The following is a 21,031-nucleotide window of genomic DNA, read 5'->3' on the forward strand; positions in this document are numbered from 1 at the left end:
CATATCCTATTAAAATTGGATTCTAGGCTCACCTCTGAAGTTTTGATTTGGAAAGCTCTACCTCTGATGTTATTGAAGGCATTAGTTTGTATTAGCAATAAACAAAAAAAACAGTGTTGCATGTCTGAGAAGATTTTGAATGAGAATTCTGATTTCTACTTGTTATTTCTGTAACAACAAAATAAGTAATCTTTTAAGGGATTTTACATAGCTAATTCTGTCGTATAACACAGTAATGAAAACTGACAACTTAGAACTATACAGAGTGGTATGTTTGTTGCTTTTCTTTTATTCTAGACATGCAAAGATAATACATCGGTTAAGTGTGATAGATCTGGGGTGGAGAATGAGGAGTAGTGAGAGATAATGTTGACATAAGAGCAGTAGAGACATCTCAGATCATGGAGAGCTTTAAAAATCATATGAAAGAGTTTGGGTTTAGGCTATTGAAAGCTTAATTTGGGAAAGTAAAATAATCAGATTTGTATTGTAGTGACATTATTCCAGATGTTTAGTGACATTATTTTGGAAGTCTTGTGGAAGAAGGATTGGAGGGGCTTAGAGTTGAGAGAGGGAAACCATTGAGAAGAACACAGAAATCATTCAGGGGAGCAAGGAGGGTGTTCACTAAGGATGGTATAGTGGGAATAAAGAGGAAGGGGGCAGATATTCAAGGAATAAGGAAACATGAGCCTGGATTGGCTGTAAAGGAGGTAGTAAAGAAGGAGACTAAGTAAAAACTCTAAGATTACTGATTTAGGATGCTGAGGAAACACTTTATCTATATCATCTCTTTTAGTCTATGATGTAAAAATTATTATCTACATTCTGCAGATGAAGACACTTGGGTTAAGCAACTTGCCCAAGACCATACAAAGAAAAGCTGCAAAGCCAGGATTTGAACCTAGGATCATCTAATGTCAGAGCACATGCTTTCAACTTTTCTCAATAACTAGGGTGCATAATACAGGAATAAGAGGATATTTGTGATGTTAGGTAAGACAAAGCATTATGTTTTGGAAACGTGGAGCCTGAGATGGTTATGGAATAGCTAGATCATATAGTAGGCAACTAAATGATTGGAATTTTTAAATTTGGTTTTATACTACCCTCCTATATTATATTCTAGCTTATTAGATTTTACACTGATGACAATGGCAAATATTTATATAGTATGTCCCAATGTAAAAAGACCAGTGATAATGCAAGCATTCTATAGAACATATTGGGAAACACACTGTGGAAAAAGGTCCTATTAACTTTTTCATTAGTCATTTTTAACTATATTACACATTAACACTTCAGTACACTTCACAAAATAGCAATTTGAGCTTTTATTCAACCACATTTACTAGAAAAGTGGGAACTAAATTAAACACAGTCTAGAAAACAAATAGTGCAAAAAATTTCATGAATATTAATAGAAAACCAGACAAATGTAATGTACTTGAGTTTGTATCACAAAATGTACAATTCATTCTTTTGTGGAATTGCTATTTCCAAACAAGATGGATTGCTTTAGTCACTTTAAAAAATGTTAAAATGTAAAACATCCATGGAAGAAAGAAGATAGGCTCAGATTATGAGAAATAGATTTCTTAATGAAGGAATGAGGTTTTGAATAACATGCTCCCTTTGGCAGCATCTTAACAAGATCATATTTGGTGAACATGAATCATTAGTAAACTATGAAACAATGAACAAACACACACATCCAGATAAGACTGTAGGTTGCTGTGGATTTGCTAGAAATTCCCATCTGTCATTATTTCTGATTTTTTTACCTTGTCCTAAAATCATTAATAGGGTACATGTAGTCAATGTGAATTGTATGCCTGATACAAAACACATCAGGATTTAATTTATTGAGTGGTATTTCATTAGTTCAGATGAGTTGAAATGTGGCATTTCATTTTCTAAAACTGTGTGGGAACATTCATCATATAGATGCTTAAATTATAATTTAGACACTGAGTAAAGTTTCAGTGTATCTGAATAAAATTGAATAAACATCCTAAATGAACCAAAATTCATTTTAGATCAAACTGACTTTTTCTGATTAGTGATAGCTTAAAATTTCCTCATGTAAGATTAATCAGAGGCAATCCCCCCCCCATTTTTATTAAACTATATGAGACTACTCCTTATTCATGTAGCTATTTCCATGATGTAGAACATTTTTAATGGTTTGATTTATTTACTTTATCTTACCTGATTTCAAAATACCTGATGGACAAATGAAGGGATCAAATCAGCTGGGCACTTTAATCTATACAATTAAAATTTTTAATAGATCATTCATTCATTTATCTGTATTTTACTTAAGTATTATTGTGATCATTACTAAAAAAGAAAGATGACCTCTTTTGGATAGTAATCTAACCTGAGTCAAGTGCTTGGGGAACAGTAAAGTCTCTGCTGCTATCATTACTAGACTAATGCAGTTTTGAAAAACAGCAAATTGATCCCTGTTACCTGAATAGTAACCATAAAATCTACTAAGATATTTCTGGCAGAGTCACAGTTGGTTGTGACTTTGGTTGTGAAAAAAATTACAAAACATTCAAAAAGAGTAAAATCTCTTCAAATCAACAGGAAAAAGGCTTGTTGGATTTAATGAACTACCGGTTCTCCTAATCTGAAATACAGCATTGATTAAGCAATGTAGGATCCTCTTGCACATGGAGAAATCTACACCATGTCTTATATCTGGGGAAGTGTATGCCAACTTTACTTGTCTTCCTTTGGTTTGCTTTAAGTTTTAAATGCCCGTTAGGGGTGCCTGGGTGGCTTAGTCAATTGAGTGTCCAACTCTTGATTTCAGGTCAGGTCAGGATCTCACAGTTTGTGAGATTGAGCCCCTCACTGGGCAGACAGCATGGATCCTGCTTAAGATTCTCTCTCTCTTTCCCTCTCTCTCTGCTCCTCCCCCACTCTCTCTTTCTCTCTCAAAATAAACTTAAAAAAATAAATGCCCATTATTTATTATGTACAGGGTATGATTATTGCCATTTTCTAATATTACTGAAAATGAAAATTTCTTTCCTCTTTTCTTTATACACATACAGCTTGAGTTTTGGAATTGTAATCGAAAGTATTAAATTTGATCTACTAATTTACTGATATTTTTGTGGAACTCTAGGAATATAAGATATAACACTTACTGGAAAAATTTTTACAAAAACAATGAATTATGGGCATATAGTTAACACAATATAGTAATAGTGTACACTTAGAAGGGGTTAAGGTGGCAAATTTTATGTTATGCATTTTTTTACCCCAAAAAGCGATGAGTTATATTGTTTACAATCATATAATTCATTTGACAAATTTTTAAAGTTTAAGTTTATTTTTAATTAATTTTTAAATTTTTTTAACTAAAAATTTTTTTTATTTTTATTTATTTTTTGAGAGAGAGGGAGCACGAGCAGGGAAGGGCAGAGAGAGAGAGGGAAACAGGATCTGAATCACGTTCTTCACTGTCAGTGCAGAGCCCGATGTGGGGCATGAACTCATGAACCTTGAGATCATGACCCAAACCAAAGTTAGACACTTAACCAACTGAGCCACCTAGGCATCCCAATTAATTTCCATTTTTATTTTTAGACAGCAAGTAGGGTTTATTAGTGGGCATGAAGAAGGAGGGGGCAGTGCCAGTTCTCATGAGTGCGGAGCCTGCCATTTATCAAGAGGCCACCATTAGGGATGTATTTGACTCCACAGCCATCTGCAATGAGCCACCTTTCAGCCACCATGTCTTCAAATTTGTCCACATTCAACCTAGTAAATCCCCACTTCTTGGAAATGTGGATCTTCTAGTAGCCAGGGAACTTGAACTTGGCCCTTCATAGGGCCTCAATCACATGCTCCTTGTTCTGCAGCTTGGTATGGATGGACATGCTGAATTGGCCAATGTGGATGCTGGCTGCTGTGCCCTGGGGCTTTCCAATTTTAGTATATGTGCTGCCGAAGTGAGCACGCCCTGGGGCTTTCCAAAGATACCCTGCATACCTGTTTGGAGACTGTCAGCCCCAGCACAGGACAACATCTTGTTGATATGGATGACATGGAAAGGTGAAGAGACAGTCGGTTGTGAAAACCTTCTTTACCACAGCTTTTCACCATGTATATACTTGTTGGCACAAATATGGGCAGCCTCCAGGGCTTCAGAGGAGAGCTGCTCATATTTATCTGACACCACGTGACCACATAGTGGGAACTCATCCACTTTTGCCTTTTTCCACGCCAGGTCAAAGATGCAGATCTTGGCATCAAGGACACCTTTGTAAGAAGTGAGCCTTTGGATATGGCTTGTTCTTTTTTTTTTTTTTATATGAAATTTATTGACAAATTAGTTTCCATACAACACCCAGTGCTCATCCCAAAAGGTGCCCTCCTCAATACCCATCACCCACCCTCTCCTCCCTCCCACCCCCCATCAACCCTCAGTTTGTTCTCAGTTTTTAAGAGTCTCTTATGCTTTGGCTCTCTCCCACTCTAACCTGTTTTTTTTTTTTTCCTTCCCCTCCCCCATGAGTTTCTGTTAATTTCTCAGGGTCCACATAAGAGTGAAACCATATGGTATCTGTCTTTCTCTGTATGGCTTATTTCACTTAGCATCACACTCTCCAGTTCCATCCACGTTGCTACAAAAGGCCATATTTCATTTTTTCTCATTGCCACGTAATATTCCATTGTGTATATAAACCACAATTTCTTTATCCATTCATCAGTTGATGGACATTTAGGCTCTTTCCATAATTTGGCTATTGTTGAGAGTGCTGCTATGAACATTGGGGTACAAGTGGCCCTATGCATCAGTACTCCTGTATCCCTTGGATAAATTCCTAGCAGTGCTATTGCTGGGTCATAGGGTAGGTCTATTTTTAATTTTCTGAGGAACCTCCACACTGCTTTCCAGAGCGGCTGCACCAATTTGCATTCCCACCAACAGTGCAAGAGGGTTCCCGTTTCTCCACATCCTCTCCAGCATCTAGAGTCTCCTGATTTGTTCATTTTGGCCACTCTGACTGGCGTGAGGTGATACCTGAGTGTGGTTTTGATTTGTATTTCCCTCATAAGGAGCGACGCTGAACATCTTTTCATGTGCCTGCTGGCCATCCGGATGTCTTCTTTAGAGAAGTGTCTATTCATGTTTTCTGCCCATTTCTTCACTGGGTTATTTGTTTTTCGGGTGTGGAGTTTGGTGAGCTCTTTATAGATTTTGGATACTAGCCCTTTGTCCGATATGTCATTTGCGAAGATCTTTTCCCATTCCGTTGGTTGCCTTTTAGTTTTGTTGGTTGTTTCCTTTGCTGTGCAGAAGCTTTTTATCTTCATAAGGTCCCAGTAATTCACTTTTGCTTGTAATTCCCTTGCCTTTGGGGATGTGTCGAGTAAGAGATTGCTACGGCTGAAGTCAGAGAGGTCTTTTCCTGCTTTCTCCTCTAAGGTTTTGATGGTTTCCTGTCTCACATTTAGGTCCTGTATCCATTTGGAGTTTATTTTTGTGAATGGTGTGAGAAAGTGGTCTAGTTTCAACCTTCTGCATGTTGCTGTCCAGTTCTCCCAGCACCATTTGTTAAAGAGGCTGTCTTTTTTCCATTGGATGTTCTTTCCTGCTTTGTCAAAGATGAGTTGGCCATACGTTTGTGGGTCTAGTTCTGGGGTTTCTATTCTATTCCATTGGTCTATGTGTCTGTTTCTGTGGGATATGGCTTGTTCTTACAATACTGGTAACACCAAGTGGGGGTGGGGCCCATGGTGACACCAGGATCTTCAGTGGCATGCCGAAAGAAAAGGGCTAAAGTTTATTTTTCAGTAATCTGTACACTCAATGTGGGGCTCAAACTCACAACCTTAAGATTAAGCGTCACACTCTCTTCTGACTGAGCCAGCCTGGTTCCCCATTTTGCAGTTTTCAATTGGCTTTATATTTCATTTACTCATAATCTGCATTAGGATAAACTGGCAACTGCCTTAATTTACTTTTTTGGGACTAAACCCCAAAACTCATATATAATTTTATTTGAAAAAGTCGCTTGGACCCAACTGTACAACAAACACCTGAATCATAATGAAACCTCTCTTCTCTGCTATCTCCTTCATGCCCTCTTTTAAGGACAATATCAATAGCACCAGATTGGGGTTAGAATATCTGTAAGAGACACTGACTTTTACAATCCTTTAGTCATTATTTCAATATAAAGATACCTAAAATAACACCACAGCTCTTCATCAAGTCACTGGGAAGTAAAAATATATTAGGTTGAACTACGTGAAATTGTGAGTATAACATTTTTAGCACATAAAAATGCAATTTTATATGTCTCAATTTAATAGCTGTAACAACGCTTTTTATTGACTGTCTACTCTGTTCTTAGAACTAAAACAGGAAATTTGAATACATGATCTTAATATCTATATTTACAAAACAGGAATTATTACCCCCATTTCATAGATGAAGAAGTTGAAGTTCAGAAAGGTTAAGTTTCTTGTCTTAATGGTCAGAAGACTACTTCTGACTCCAAATTGTGGATATTCTTGACTAATAACAGAGAAGGCTTTCCTGTTTTTCTTGTTGCCAAGGAAGAAAAATAATGGTGACATGTGGAGGCCATGATGAATGAGATGTAGATTTCCTGTCACTGTGTCTTGCCCACTTGTGAACCCATCTAATTCGTGGGTTCCAGATGACAAATTATGGAGGCCCGAAATGGTTACTTGTATGAAGGAGACAACTTTCCAGTTTGAAGTTTAGAGTTTCTTTTACTTTTAGAATCCAATTCTTTTGGGGGGTTTAGGGTTACCAGTTCTTAAGACAGGAACAATGAATAGGATTTACAGACACTAGGGAATTAGTCTGACCCTTTTGCATATGGAATCTTTTATCAGGAAATAAGAGATAACTTTTAATTTTTTTATTTAATTTTTTTTAATGTTTGTTTATTTTTGAGACAGAGAGAGAGGGGAGGGGGTAGGGAGAGAGAGGTAGACATAGAATCCAAAGCAGGCTCCAGGCTCTGAGCTGTCAGCACAGAGCCTGATGTGGGGCTTGAATCCACAAGCTGTGAGATCCTGACCTGAGCTGAAGTCAGACATTTAACTCACTAAGCCACCCAGGTGCCCCAAGAGATAACTTTTAAATAGAGACAAAAGCATTGTGAAACAAGTGAAAACTATTAGAAATGGTAGAGTGAGAATAAATTTGGGAAAAATGGACTTCAGTAAACATTTTAGAAAGAGAAATGACAGGGGAAGTTCTTTTCAAGTTAAAACTGTTGTTTATGAGTAATTATACTTTTTTACCCTCTGTATTCTTTTTTAAAAGTTTTTATTTAAATTCCATTTAGTTAACACTGTTACCACCTGGTGCTCATAACAGCAAGTGCCTTCCTTAGTCCCCATCACCTAACCCATCCCTCAACCCCCCTTCTCTCTGGTAACCATCAGTTTATGCTCTATGGTCAAGAGTCTCTTTCTTGGTTTGCCTCCCTTTCCCTTTCCCAACCCCCCTCCCCCACCCCACACACACTTTGCTCATTTGTTTTTTTTTTCCTTAAATTCCACGTATGAGTGAAACCATATGGTATTTGTCTTTCTCTGACTAATTCTACTTTTAAATAGATTCCCTGACAAAACATTTTGGGTTTGACATTCTGGAATTTGAGCAAGTATACTAGGAACCAACTGAGATAAAGGTATGGATCAGGGCCTTAAAGTTTAAGGAAAGAAGTTTAAATGGAAAGAATATTTTTCTGAAATTGATTTGTGAAGCAGGTGTGTAGCTGCTGCCTACTGGGTAGGAGTTCGAGCTATAAGATTAAAAAATTAAGGAGCTATAAATTTTCTTATTTTGGGATTATCTACAGTATTAAAGATTCTGATGTGCAGGGTTAAGTGTTAATGCTAATAAAATAGGGGCTATTTCTGAGTTCCTTACATCCACATTTCAGACTTAAATTTGTTCTTAGAAAGGTAACTTCATAGCACTGGGACTGAAAGGGATGGGAGAAAAAAATCCTTAAATGGAAAGAGCCCCAGTATTGTGGTGATCCACAAATTCTCCAGGGAAAACATTTTGGAAAGGATTTTTCTTCCTTTTTTTTCTTGTTATTTAAGATTTTTATCTTGATATCTATGACTTCTAAATGGAGAAGAAAGGCTAGAAAATAACTGCTTTTATTAAAAAATTTTTCATACAGTTTACAGTTAGGTTGTAAATGTTTTCTATTTTGAGATTTTTGGATAATAAACATTATTACTGAAAATAAAACAAAGAGATAATGTAGACATATGGTGTGACAGAACTTGCAAAGTTAATTTTTCTTAGTTGGCAATTTCTTATCAGGTTCCAAATTAGAAATGGAAAACATATTTTTGGTAAACTAAAGTTTTTTGGGGGAAGGTATCCTTTTTAAATAGCCTCTTTATCTTTGAAATTACTATAGTATACAAATTGGGAGTTTGCATATGCTATATTTAAATCTAGTAAAAAATGTGGGTATTTGCATTAAAACTTTGTTTCTATCCTCTGTGCTTGTTTTAAGATGATGATGCATGGAAGATGCCTCAGAATTACTTGTAACATTATGGTGTGGGGGAAGTGAAGGAACGAAAATTACTTAGATGTAATGTGGATTATGAAGTTGTAATTGGAGTGTGTTTTCATTTAATTTTGAGTGTGTATTTGTTAACTCATTACTTCTGAAAATAATCATTTTTTTGAAAATTAATGGGCTTTAAAATTGTCTTAAGTAAGCATTTAGATGGAATTTTAAAATTTATAGGATTTGGCACATATGTCTATTTTTGACTGTTAAGTTCAATTTTATTCTCTGACATTTTAAATTTCTTTTGGAAATTTTAATGTAGTGCATAACTAAGATAAAAGATATTAGTTTGCACCTGTAGAAGAGGGAATTACAAAATAAGGACTGAAAGCCAACTATGTCATGCATAAAATTATTGGAACACAGCTATATCCACTTATTTGCATACTTTTGATGGTGGCTCTTGGAGCCACAACAGTAGAACTGAGTAGCAGCAACATAGACTGTATGGACCGAAAGTCTAAATATTTACTATCTGGCCCTTTACTTGTCAATCCCTGCCTTATACTTCATGTAAAGCTGGATTTTGAGCTTCATGATGGTCTATGACAAAGAATAGTTAAGAGAACTATGGTAAGGAGGAAATAAAAGAAAAAAAAAACATAACTTAGTTTAAATAGAAGTATTCGTATCAAAATCTGGAATCAAATTTTGGTCTACAGAAATGAAAATAAAGAATATTTAGAAAATAGATCTAAGAGCAGGTATTTGTCGACTTTTGAAGTTCAACCATGGTTATTTACTAAGTACATGGGTACTATACTGGTAATTCTAAATGAACAGTGACTTTAAGCTTTCTGGTCCCTTAGAGTTGGGTGGTGCCTGAGCTTACTTTTGCTTCTTAAGATAGGGGGTGATGGGCTCCAATGATGCTGACAGAGGATTATATAGACCTGCACAGTTTGAAATGTGTGTGTGGGGTGTGTGTGTGTGTGTGTGTATGGTGTATGAATGAAAAAGCCTATTCCCTTAAAATGATAATGTTGGCTAAAATAGCTACAATTTTCAGGAAAATAAGAGTCATGCTGCATAAAAATTCAAAAGTTGGTTGAGAATGGGGAAAATGTATTCTCCTCTATTAAAGAGGTCTGAAAAGGAGGCTTCAATGTGGCTCATCAAATAGTGAGCTAAAAGATAAGTGCTTTGTATGTACAAAATGGTAAGTGCTTTGCCCTTTAAAAAGGAAATACAGAGAATGCTGCCCTTTTAATATGTCCTGTAGCCTGCCCTGGATTTGAGGATGAACAGAGATGGCACTAAAAATGATAAAGCAATAAATCATAAAGCCCCAAAGTTCCTTTTGTGTCACAGCTCTTACATGTTCAGAAGGCAATAACAATCTTCAGTACACATCAATTTCCCTCCGTGGGATGGAAACTGGAGAAACTGTGAGAGAAAATACTGAAGAGGAATAAAGAAATGTTTCTGCCTCTCTTTCATTTTCCTTACTTTGAATTTGTGCTGTCCACATGTTAATTGGAGATCTTAATAGTTTTAGCTATAATTTGATATCTAAAGCAGAAAGAAAAAAAATATGGGTCTGTATCTCAGCTGGAATCCAAAATAAACATAATCATTTTTTTTAATGTTCAAAGCATTTTAGTTTCCTTTCACTCTCTTCATGTTTACCTCTTTTCTTTTCATAGTTGAAACTCACCAACTCCCCTCTGCATGGTTGTCTTTTAGTGTCTACAATGCCAGCATAAGTGAGAAAAGGTAAAAAGCTGTTAGAAAAACCTGTCTTTTAGAAAGTTCGTCAACATATAATTTAACATATTAATGATGAGTAAGAGCAGAAATTTCCTTGTAATTATAAAAGTAAGGAGAGTGTTATGCTAAGTGAAATAAGTCAGGCAGAGAAGGACAGATACCATATGTTTTCACTCATATGTGGATTCTGAGAAACTCAACAGAAGACCGGGGGTGGGGGGAAAAAAAGTTACAGAGAGGGAAGGAGGCAAACCATAAGAGACTCTTAAATACTGAGAACTGAGGGTTGATGGGGAGTGGGGGAGGAGTGGGTGATAGGCATTGAGGAGGGCACCTGTTGGGATGAGCACTGGGTGTTGTATGGAAACCAATTTGACAATAAATTTCATTAAAAAAAGAATTATAAAGCAGCAGGTCATTTTCTTGGTTATTGATGGATTGGACTTGGGGTCATTTGTAGGTTTAATTTGGGGACCTGGTCAGAACCAGGAAATAATAATAGTTCCATGACTGCAAAAGCTTCCTGTGGACCTTTATCTAAATGTTCATGAAAAGACTTCTTTTCTTTTAGTAGTAAGATTTAACTCTTTGGTATACCACCTCAGGAAAAAATATAGTTGGTGACTTCAAAATGGGGACTAAAGGTATCTTCCTTTATTTCAAAAGCATTTAACCTTGGGATTAATTTTTATGGTAGAGTCAGGACAATTTCTGCAATGTTCAGAAGACTAAGAACCACAAACCTCCTATGAACAGCCCAGACAGTGATCCAGGAAGGAAGCTCCTTGTCCATTTTGTCCACAGAGTAGCCTGCCATGCAGTTCCCTCTTCACCTCTCCAGATATGCTCCTTGGGACTGAATCAAAACTAGTCTACCACTTGAGTAATTTAGTGGGTTCTCTCTATTTCTCCCTGAACTTCATCAGATTTGTTCTTTCTACATGTTTTTGGTCATTGGGCACCTACCACTTAACTCTTCCTGATGTTTGCTTTCAAGCTTTTCTCAGATGAATTGCCTCCAGTCAATTAACACCTTCCTCTGGCTGACTTGTGCAGCTCCATGTGACAGAATGATTTATACAAAGTATATCTTTGGTCTTCATCCACAGTTCCTGAAAACTCTTCAGAGTTATAAAGGTGAAACAGGTGTCTTATTATTAATGGAGGTGACTTTTGGACCCCACCCAAGGGTAGGGGCTGGTTGCCAGGAGGACTAACCATGTAATTAGAGGGATGGAACTTTTAGTTCTACTCTCCCAACTCCAGGGAAGGGAGAGGGCCTGAAGGTTGAATCAGCCAGTTATTGCCAATGACTTAGTCAATCATGACTATGTAATTAAGTCTTCATAAAAACACAAGAGAAGAAAGCTTTTGACCCTTTTTGTGAGAGCTTCCATATTTGGGGAACCAAAACACTTCCATGTGCCACTGAGCTGGATCCCAAGAGCCACAAGGATAGAAGCTCCTTTGTTCAGGACCTTGACCTATGTATTTCTTCATCTGGTTTGATTCAAATCCTTTATTGTATTCTTTAATAAAGTTGTAAGTGTAAGTGTTTTTCCTTGAGTTCTGTGAGCCACTCTAGCAAACTGAACTGAAGGAAGAGGTTGTTGGAATCTCCTATCTATAGCCAGCCAGTCTGACGCACAGATAACTGCCTGGAGCTTGTGACTGGCATCTGAACTAGGGGGTTGGAGAAAGTGATATGGTATGGTAGGGGTGAACATTTACCCTGTGGAATATGATACTATTTCTGGGTAGACAGTATGAGAATTGAGTTGAATTTTTGGATACCCTGCCAGTAACTGAGAACTGTGTGGTGTTATGCATGGAGAACCCTCCACACTCAAACACGTTGGAACTGGGTCCAGGAACCTTAAAAGACTCTATATCAGTATCAATTATCTTTAAGTACCTCCACTTGACTTTCCCCATGCTGTTTAGTTTTTTTTTTAAATTAGTTTTCATAGTAACACAGAGTGCCAGATCTGGAGCCAGACTGCCTGGGCTTGTATCCTAGTTAGCTGGGTGACCTTGAACAAATTAATATCTCTGTGCTCAATTTCCTCTTTTTAAAATTGGCTATGATAGTAGCACTTTTCTTATAGGATTGTTAAGATGACTAAATACAAGTAAAAGATTTGAAATAGTGCTGGGGATACAGTAAGTATTTAGGAATCGGTTTTCTCTTTAAACATTTTTCCAGTTTTTCTAATATAATTGGCAAATTGTAATATATTAAAAGTGTACAATGGGATCATTTGATATATGTACACATGGTAAAGGGACTCCCACCATTGAATTAATTAACACCTCCATCACCTCACAAACATACATTTTCCCCCCATTTTTGGTGAGAACACTTAAGTTCTACTTTCTTAGCAAACAAATTATGCAATACAATATTATCAATTGTAGTCGCTATATCATACATTAGTCCTCAGACCTTATTCATTCCATAACAAGTCTGTATTCTTTAACCCTATTTCCCACCCTGCTTTCATCTCCTGACAACCACTATTCTACTCTCTGTTTCTATAAATTTGATTTTATTCCCTCAACAATTCCACATATAAGTGATACCATGCAGTATCTGTTTTTCTCTGTTTGTCTGGCTTATAATTAGCATAGGGCCTCTGGGTTCACCCATGTTGTCATAAATTGCAGGATTTCCTTCCTTTTTTAATGCTGAATAATATTCCATTGCGTGTTTGCTGGTGCATGTATGTGTAGATTTTCTTTATCCATCAACAAAGGTTGTTTTCATACTTTGACTAATGTGAATAATGGTGAAATGAACATGCAAATATGGATATCTCTTTGAGATACTGATTTTGTTAACTTTGAATATACATCTAGAAGTAAATCTTATGGTAGTTCTATTTTTTTCTTGAGGAAGCTCCATACTGTTTTCTACAGCAGCTGCACCAATTTACATTTTCACCAACAGTGCACAAGTGTTTCCTTTTCTCTACATCCTCAGCAGCAATTTGTTATCTCTGGTCTTTTTGAAAATAGCCATCCTGATAAGTGTGGGATGATATCTCCTTGTGGTTTTGATGTGTATTTCCCTGATGAGTAATGATGTTCAGTACCTTTTCAGGTACCTGTTGGCCACTTGTATGTCTTCTTTGGAAAAATGTCTATTCAGCTGCTTTGCCCATTTAAAAAACTGGATTATTTGGGTTTTTTTCTTTGCAACTGAGTTATGTATGAGATTCTTTTTATATTTTGGATAGCAGCTCTTTATTAAAAATGTGGTTTTCAAATATTTCCTATTTCACATGTTGCCTTTTCCTTTTGTTGCTGATTTCCTTTGATGGCAGAAGCTTTTTAGCTTGATCCAGTTTCACTTGTTTATTTTTGCTTTGTTGCCTTTGCTTTTGGTGTCAAATCTAAGAAATTATTACCAATTCCAACGTCAAGATGCTTACTATGTTTTACTCTATAAGTTTTAACGTTTCAGGTCTTATATTCAAGTCTTAATCCATTTTTAGTTGATGTTTATGTATGGTGTAAGATAGAGGTCCAGTTTCATTTTTTCATGTGCGTATACAGTTTTTCTTCCCTTCCCCATCTTTGACTCCTGCACACAGCAGCACTGGTCTGGACAAGTTATGGATGAGGCACAGACATCAGGCACAGAGACCCTCTTCTTAGCCTTCTTCACCTCGGGTTCCCCAATGCTGCATTCTCAATTTTCATCACTAAGAAACAAAATCTCTAAATAACTCTGTTCAGTAGAGCCCTAACATCTGTTTAGATCAAGAGGCCTTCTCAGCACTCTGGAAAGCAGTGTGGAGGTTCCTCAGAAAATTAAAAATAGACCTACCCTATGACCCAGCAATAGCACTGCTAGGAATTTACCCAAGGGATACAGGAGTACTGATGCATAGGGGCACTTGTACCCCAATGTTTATAGCAGCACTCTCAACAATAGCCAAATTATGGAAAGAGCCTAAATGTCCATCAACTGATGAACGGATAAAGAAATTGTGGCTTGGGGCGCCTGGGTGGCGCAGTCGGTTAAGCGTCCGACTTCAGCCAGGTCACGATCTCACGGTCTGTGAGTTCGAGCCCCGCATCAGGCTCTGGGCTGATGGCTCGGAGCCTGGAGCCTGCTTCCGATTCTGTGTCTCCCTCTCTCTCTGCCCCTCCCCTATTCATGCTCTGTCTCTCTCTGTCCCAAAAATAAATTAAAAACGTTGAAAAAAAAATTAAAAAAAAAAAAAAAAAGAAATTGTGGCTTATATACACAATGGAGTACTACATGGCAATGAGAAAGAACGAAATATGGCCCTTTGTAGCAACGTGGATGGAACTGGAGAGTGTGATGCTAAGTGAAATAAGCCATACAGAGAAAGACAGATACCGTATGTTTTCACTCTTATGTGGATCCTGAGAAACTTAACAGAAATCCATGGAGGAGGGGAAGGAAAAAAAAAAAAAGAGGTTAGAGTGGGAGAGAGCCAAAGCATAAGAGACTCTTAAAAACTGAGAACAAACTGAGGGTTGATGGGGAGTGGGAGGGAGGGGAGGATGGGTGATGGGTATCGAGGAGGGCACCTTTTGGGATGAGCACTGGGTGTTGTATGGAAACCAATTTGACAATAAATGTCATAGATTGAAAAAAAATAAATAAAAACTTACATACAAAAAAAAACTTACATACATAAGTACTTCTTAGTACTTATAAATATGAGTTGGTCAAGAGGTGGGGGGAATGGGTTTCTTTTCTAGAAACCAGGGGAAAGGCCAGTTCTTGCACCAGTTTTGCCACCAGAAACCCTAAATACTGTCAAAGTAGCCACTCTGCAGAGTTCATCTTGGAAATGTATAACCATAACTCTTCAGGGTCATTCAACTAAAAGGCAACCTCTTGATTAGGTAGATGTACTCCACGGGAAAGAGCAAAATGGAGTAAACAAGAGGAGAAGATAGAGAAGACATTGAAAAGAAACAGGCCAAAATGCAAAATATCAAGTGGTTTCAACAGTTCAAGTCAGTGAGTGCTTCCTTTTGCCATTGTGTATGAAGTTGGCTGTGTGTTTTTATTATGTTAAAGTATGTTCCTTCCATACCCGGTTTATTAATAGTTTTTATAATGAAAGAATTTTGAATTTTTTCAAATTCTTTTTCTGTATCTATTGAGATGATCATGATTGTTAACCTTCATTCTGTTAACATCAATTCATTTGCAGATGTTGAACCATCCTTGTATCCCTGGAATAAATCTCACATGATCATGGTGTATGATCTTTTTAATGTGTTGTTTAATTCAGTTTGCTAGTATTTTATTGAGAATTTTTGCATCTATGTTCATCAGCAATATTGGCCTGTAATTTTAATTTCTTATAGTGTCCTAGTTTAGTTTTGGTCTCAGAGTAATGGGGGCCTCCTAAAAATGAGTTTAGAAGTGTTCCTTCCTCTCCTAATTTTTGGAAGAGTTTGAGAAGATTTAGTATTAATTCTTCTTTAAATGTTTAGCAGAATACACCAGTGAAGCTATATGGTCCAGGACATTTCTTATTGCAAGTTTATGATTACTGATTCAATCTCCTTACCAATAATTGATCTTTTCAGATATTCTATTTCTTCATGATTCAGTCTTGGTAGATTGCATGTTTCTAGGAATTTATCCATTCCTCTAGGTTATCTAATTTGTTGGTATATAATTGTTCATTGTAGTTTCTTATGATCCTTTGTATTTCTGTGGTGCCAATTACAAATTCTCTCTCATTTCTGATTTGGTTGGACACCACTCTTTTCTAAATTAGTGTAGTTAAAGTAGATAAAAGTTTGTCAATTGCTTATCTTTTAAGAAAACCAGCTCTTAGTATTATTCATTGATCTTTTCTCTGTCTTTTATTTATTTTAAAATAAAGTTTATTCATTTTTGAGAGAGAGAGAGACAGAGACAGAGTGAATACAAGAATGCATGCAAGTGTGGGAGTGCCACAGAGAGAGAAACCCAAGCAGGTTTCTGCGCTTTCAGCACAGAGCTCAATGTGGGGCTTGAACTCACGAACCATGAGATCATGGCCTGAGCTGAAAACAGGAGTCAGGTACTGAGCCATCCAGGCACCCCCACCTTTAAAAAACTTTTTTTTTCACATTTATTTATTATTGAGAGACAGAGACAGAGACAGACAGAGCATGAGCATGGGAAGGGCAGAGAGAGGGGAGACACAGAATCTGAAACAGGCTCCAGGCTCTGAGTGGTCAGCACAGAGCCTGACACAGGGCTTGAAAACACAAACTGCAAGATCATGACCTAAGGGGAAGTTGGACGCTTTACCGACTGAGCCACCCAGGTGCCCCAGCACCCCCTTTTAAATCTCTATTTCATTTATTTCTAATCTGATCTTTACTATTTCTTTTCTTCCACTCACTTTGCACTAAAATAATTTTGTTCTAATACTTTGACGTGTAATGTTTTTTTTTTGAAATCTTTTTTTATCGTGGCATTTATCTCTATAAACTTTCTTCTTAGAAACGCTTTTGCTGCATCCCATGTTTTGTAACATTGTGTTTCCATTTTCATTTGTCTCAAGATATGTTTTGATTTCTCTATTTATTTTTTCTTTGACCCACTTATTGTCCAGTAACATGTTGTTTAATCTCCACATATTGTCAGTTTTCCAATTTTCTTATAATTGATTTCTTGTTTCTACCAATGTGGTCAGAAAAGATGCTTGATATGATTTTAATATTAATTAATTAATTTTAAAATGTTTTTTTAACCTACTTTTTGAGAGAGCACAAGCAGGGAAGGGACAGATAGAGGGGGCCAGGAGATCTCAAGCAGACTCTGTGCTGACAGCAGCAAGCCCAGTGTAGGGCTCGAACTCATGAACTGTGAAATCATGACCTGAAGTCAGATGATCAACTGACTGAGCCATCCAGGTGCCCCTAATCTTAAAATATTAAGACTTGTCTTGGCCTATGCATATGATGCATGCTGGTGAATGTTCCATGTGCACTTCAGAAGAATATGTATTCTGCTGCTGTTGATAAATGTTCTGTGTATGTCTTTTAGGTCTAACTGATCTAACATGTAGTCTAAGCTCATTGCTTCCTTATTGATTTTCTGTCTGTATGATCTATCCATTCTTGAATGTAGGGTACTGAAGTCATGTACTATTATTGCTATGTATTTCTCCCTATAGACCTATTAATATTTGCTTAATATATTAAGGTAGTCTAATGTGGTGTGCATAAATATTTACAATTGTTATATCCTCTTGATGAATTGGCTATTTTATCATTATACATTGACCTCCTTTGTCTCTTATTATAGTATTTGGCTTAAAGTCATCTTGTCTGTTATATATATAATTACCTCTGCTTTCTTTTGGTTTCCACTTGCATGAAATATCTTTTTTCATCCTTTCATTTTCAGTGTATGTGTGTCTTCAAAGCTAAGGCAAGACTCTTATAGCAAAATATAATTAATTAGGCCTTGTTTTTTTAAAAATCATGTTTTTATCTTGTATCCTTTTAATCTTCATTTTTAGCTATTTTAGCTTTTGATTAAAGAATTTAGTCTTTTTACATTTAAAATAATTATTGATAGGTATGGATTTACTATTGCCATTTTGTTAACTGTTTTCTGGCCATTTTATAGGTCCTTTGTTCTTTATTTCCATTCTTGTTGTCTTACCTTTTGATTTAATGATTTTCTGTAGAGGTATATGTTGATTTCTTTCTCTATCTCTTTTGTATCTACTAAGTTTTTGGTCTTATGGTTACCTTGAGGCTTACATAAAACATCTAATAGTTATAAAAATTTATTTTAAAGTGATAAAAAAATTAACTTTGAATCTTTATAAAAGCTCTATGTTTTTATATTTCTCATCACATTTTATGTTTTTGATGTCAGAATTTATATATTTTTATACTGTGCAATTAACAAGTTATTTAGTTTGTAATACATTTGTGTTTTAATCTTTATATTACAGTTACAACTAAGTTATCTGTCACCATTACTATGTTAGGTATTCTAGATTTATATATTTATCAGTGAGTTTTATATTATTATGTTTTAAAATGATTAATTATCATCCTTTCATTTAGCTTAAGGGACTCCCTGGAACATTTCTTATAAGGCTGGTCTAGGGGTGAACTCCAACTTTTGTTTGTCAGGAAAACTATATCTCCTTCAATTCTGAAGGACAGCTTTGCTAGGAAGAGTATTCATGGTTGGCAGTTATTTTTTCTTTCAGCACTTTGAATATATTATCCCACTCCCTTCTGTTCTGTAAAATTTCTGCTGAAAAACCTGCTTATAGTCTTATGATGTTCCTTTGTATGTAATAAGTTGCTTTTTTTTCTTATTGCTTTTAAGATTCTCTTTGTCTATAACTTTTGACAATTTAACTACAATGTGTCTATGTGGATCTCTTAGATTCTTCTTTTTTGGTACTCTTTGTGCTTCCTGGATCTGGATATATATTTCTTTCTTCAGGTTAGGGAAGTTTTCAGCCATTACTTCTTTGCTATGTTTTCAGCCCCTTTCTCTCTCTTCCTCTAGGATCCCCTGTAACGTGTATATTGATTGGTCTGCTTGTAGTTTGCTTAAGTTATCTTCACTCTTTTTCATACTTTTTTTTTTTTTTTTTTGCTCCTCTGATTGGATTAATTCCAATTGAGTTGACTGATTCTTTCTTCTACTTCTAGTTCAGTTATTTTCTACTACTTTCCAGTTCAGTAATTGTATTGTTTAGCTCTGTGATTTCTGTTTGGTTCTTTTTAAAAATGTTTTTCTATATCTTTGTGAAAATTTACACTTTGTTCCTGCATTACCCTCCTGACCTCAGTGAGCACATTTATAACTGCTATTTTGAACTCTATTAGGTCAATCACTTATTTCTGTTTCATTAAGATTAGTTTCTGATTTATATTGCTCTTTTGTTCGGAACAGTTCCCCATTTTTTCATGTTCTTGACTGTTTGTGTTGGTTTCTGTGCATTAGATAAGACAGTCACAACTGCCAGTCTTCAAAGAGTGGTCTTGTGTAAGAGATGAAGCCTGTCAATAAACCTGGCCTGAGTTTCTGGTTGTCTCTTAAACTGTTGTGATTGTCCAAGCCACCTTCTTTATTCTTAGTGGCTCCTAGTAGTTGAGGTTGTGCCAAGGCTCATCAGTGTCCCAAGGGAAGGATCACAGTTGGCAAGTAACTGCAGGCTGATTAGAAGCCAGACAGCAGCTGCAAAATTAGGTAATTAAGCTCCTTCTAGGGAAAAACTAAGGGATGGGTGTTTTAATCTTCTCCCTCTGTGCTGAGCTTGAGTGTACAGTCACGGGAAAGTGCTCTTGTACTTTTTAAAAAATCACTATAGTTCTCTGGGACTTGTGAATGCAGGACCCACTGACTACCAAAACAATATGATTTGGGTGTCTGTTCCTTAGTCAGCAGCTGTAAAATGTGGTAACAGCATGTGTACAAACTTCTTCCAAAGAGATAGCAGCAATGTGGTTTTATTGTTGGAGTACACCAGAAAAAGAAACGCCCTTCAGGAGGCGTGTGGGTAGCTCAGTCGGCTCAGGTCATGATCTCAATGTTTGTGAGTTTGAGCCCCATGTCAGGCTCCATGCTGACAGTGTGGAGCTTCCTTGGGATTCTCTCTCCCTCTTTCTATGCCTCTTCCCTGACTGCTCACTCTCTCTGTCCCTCTCTCAAAATAAGTAAATAAACCCTAAAGAAATATGCCCTTCAGACCCTTTGGACTCTGTGAAGGATCACAGCCAGCCCTAGATGTGTACAAAATGGAAGCTGGGCCCTCAGGTAGCAGCTAGTAAAGTATACAGTCAAACCCCTTTCAGGGAAGACTGGAAGACAGTTATTTTTGCCCACTTCCTCTGCACTGAGTCCTAGGGGGTTAGCAGTTGGGGCAAGTGCTCATATGCCATTAAGAAGTCCTTTGTTTTCCATAGTCCTGTTGTGTCTTGTAGACACAAGTCTCTCTGGCTTTTAGAATTAGATGTTTTGGGGACCATTTGATGATGGGAGCCTTAAAACTTGGGGTACTAGATGTGATTTCCAAATCTTCAGCTTTTCAGTGAGAAGTTGGGAATTGAGGGTTCCTTTCTGATTTTATGGTGCTATGCCAGAGGTGCGGTTTATGTATAGGTTGTGTCTCGGCTTTTCTTATGCATTTCAATGCATTCGTGGACATGTAGGAGTTGCTCAGCTAGTTTCTGCATTTCTTTCGGCAGGAATTGCTTCATGTAGCTGTATATTCATAGCATGGGAAGAAGGAAGTTCAGGGGCATCCTGTGCTGCCATCTGAGTTCCCTGAGTCACATAAGCATTTTTTTTTAAATTAGCCTAAGAAAGGCCTATGACCTACATGCTAAATAGAAATCTTCAAAAATAGTGACAAAATAGCATTTCTACTTAATAATTTAGCAAATTAAAAATACTGCAAACATCTAGTGCTGGTGAGGCTGTGGAAAAAACTGACACTGCTAGAAGGAGTGTAACCGGTGCAGCCTTTGTGTACAATAAAAAATGCACTGCTGTATAGCTTAGTACTCTATGTATAGATGTGTAGCATTTGGGAATTATCATAGCTCTAGAATGGATATTCACTGAGTGCCTTCCTGAGGAACATGGGAACATCTGGATTGTTTGTATGCCACATACAGGTCATGAGGAGCCAGGAATGCTGCTTCCTGTTTACTTCATTAGCCATCTCTCAACCATT

At 36.8% G+C, this 21,031-nt stretch overlaps 1 protein-coding gene and 1 pseudogene across 2 annotated transcripts in view; both read right to left on the minus strand.

Moving 5' to 3' along the window:
- The window catches only part of LOC109499722 (protein eyes shut homolog), an 866,761-nt gene that overhangs the window by 252,943 nt on the left and 592,787 nt on the right, over positions 1-21,031 (minus strand). The window lies entirely within an intron of this gene.
- On the minus strand, positions 3,647-6,915 carry LOC101082404 (annotated as a pseudogene).

Source organism: Felis catus, chromosome B2, assembly GCF_018350175.1.
Source record: "Felis catus isolate Fca126 chromosome B2, F.catus_Fca126_mat1.0, whole genome shotgun sequence".
NCBI classification, from domain to species: domain Eukaryota; kingdom Metazoa; phylum Chordata; class Mammalia; order Carnivora; family Felidae; genus Felis; species Felis catus.